We start from the raw sequence: 2,162 nt of genomic DNA, 5'->3' as shown, positions 1-2,162 counted from the left end.
TGCAGTATGGTAAGGAGGGGAGCAGTATTGCAGTAAGGTAAGGAGGGGGTGCAGTCATGCAGTAAGGTAAGGAGGGGAGCAGTATTGCAGTATGGTAAGGAGGGGAGAGCAGTATTGCAGTAAGGTAAGGAGGGGAGCAGTATTGCAGTAAGGTAAGGAGGGGAGAGCAGTATTGCAGTGGGATGGGGAAGCAGCCATGCAGTGGGATGCAGTAGTTGCCCAGGGGGTGAGTGGCAGGCTCCCTTTGATGTGGAGTTGTGTTGGAGTGACAGGATATTTGGTGCTGGGGGAGGAGAAGGAGGAGGAGAGGGAGGGAGCTGGATGGATTCTCAGCTTTCTACACATCATTTCTGCTGCTGCTGCTCTGCCTGCAACACTCCTCTGTGCTGTGATAGAAGCCTGGGGGGCAGCGCACCATCTCTGGGCACCCTGGCACCCCTGCAGGGATGGTAAGCCTCTTCCCTTTGATGTGTCTGCTCTTTGAAGTGTTTGCTGTTTGTGATACAATGTAGCAAGGTGGTTTAGTGTGACAAATGTGTATGCACCCCCTCCCCTCCTGTTCCTCCTCCTCTGCACATTACAACCCCCATCCTCCTTGTGATCTGTGAAGAAGCTCTGCATGCCTGGCCAGGGGTCATTCTACATTGTGCAGGGCAGCTCTCCCCTGGATTGCAATGGGTGCTGATACCACCAGGTAACCTGGAGCTGCTGGAATACGGATCTGTGGATTTCCTGGGATTTTCTGTTTTTTCCTGGCTTTACACTCTGCATTGGATTGGTACCTGGCATTGGATTGGTACCTGGCATTGGTACCTGGCTGTGTATGGGGGGCTCTGCGCTACAACTGGCACCTGGCTCACATCCCCTTGTGCTATTCTTGGTGTCTGCCTGGTATGAGCTCCTCAGGATTATTATGGATAGAAGTTGGGATAAGGAATATGTTTTTTTCTTTTTTCCTGTTTATTGCTTTGATGTGTGCAGCCTGTGTACAGTGTGATGGTTGTTTCATGAATTTCTCACCATTCCCTGTTGGTGCCCTGTGATGTCTGCTCAGGAGCTTTTATACAGAATTTGGTTTATGTTTGGGATGTCTGCTGCTATTTGTGCTGTTTGAGTCATTTTCTGGGTGAGTTACCAGGATGTGTACTGCCATGCTGAGAGGTTTGGGCCATATTTCCAGTTATGTGGCGGCAGGGTATGGGGTGCACATAGATGTGGCTCTGCTCCCTCAAACACACCGATGGAGGCTCCAAGCCGGGGAGGTTGGCCGATGTGCTGGGGCTCAGCTGGGTGGGTTTCCTCTGATATTAATCTAGGAATGGGAAACAGATGAGAGAGGAGGCACAGCAACACTGCAGGGTGGGAACTAAATGAAATCTTTCACCTGCACCTTTACCCCATTACCTAGCACCCCTCATCCTATACCCTGAACCCTTTACCCCATTACCTAGCACCCCTCATCCTATACCCTGCATCCCTGACCCTATACCCTGAACCTTTACTCCATTACCTAGCACCCCTCATCCTATACCCTGCATCCCTGACCCTATACCCTGCACCTTTACCCCATTACCTAGCACCCCTGACCCTATACCCTGCACCCTTTACCCCATTACCTAACACCCCTCACCCTATACCCTGCACCCCTCTCCCTATACCCTGCACCCCTTACCCCATTACCTAGCACCCCTCATCCTATACCCTGCACCCTTTACCCCATTACCTAGCACCCTTCACCCTATACCCTGCACCCATCACCCTATACCCTTTACCACATTACCCTGCACCCCTCTTCCTTTACCCTTCACCCCTCACTCTATACCCTGCACCCCTCAGTCTATACCCTGCACCCCTCAACCTTTACCCAGCACCCTTCACTCTCTATTCTTCACCCCTCACTCTATACCTTATTACCTTCAAAACATATTCCTTACCCTCTCAATCTACACCTTGCACCCCTTGCTCCACACCCCTCATACCCTGTACCCCTTACCCCATACCTTTCACCCCTCAATGCTAATCCTGCAATCCCCATTCATCACCCTATACTGTGTACAATGCACCCTGTCCTTGCACTCAACTTCCACCTCTCATGCTATACCCCAAATTCTGCACCCCTTACCACCTAGACCCCCTCACCCTGCACAGGCCTTGTGTTCATC

At 51.5% G+C, this 2,162-nt stretch overlaps 1 protein-coding gene across 2 annotated transcripts in view; it reads left to right on the top strand.

The window, feature by feature from the left end:
* The first annotated feature begins 364 nt into the window (after positions 1 to 364).
* The window catches only part of AXIN2 (axin 2), a 19,013-nt gene continuing 17,215 nt past the window's right edge, over positions 365 to 2,162 (top strand). For both annotated transcript variants that reach the window (XM_072414075.1, XM_072414076.1), the window contains exon 1: positions 365 to 449. The gene's annotated coding sequence lies outside the window, so the exon portion shown is untranslated. The remainder of the gene's footprint in view (positions 450 to 2,162) is intronic.

Source organism: Pyxicephalus adspersus, chromosome 6 (genome assembly GCF_032062135.1).
Source record: "Pyxicephalus adspersus chromosome 6, UCB_Pads_2.0, whole genome shotgun sequence".
Taxonomy (NCBI): domain Eukaryota; kingdom Metazoa; phylum Chordata; class Amphibia; order Anura; family Pyxicephalidae; genus Pyxicephalus; species Pyxicephalus adspersus.
The sequence above is the reverse complement of the archived record's forward strand: the minus strand, read 5'-3'. Positions and strand labels throughout refer to the sequence as shown.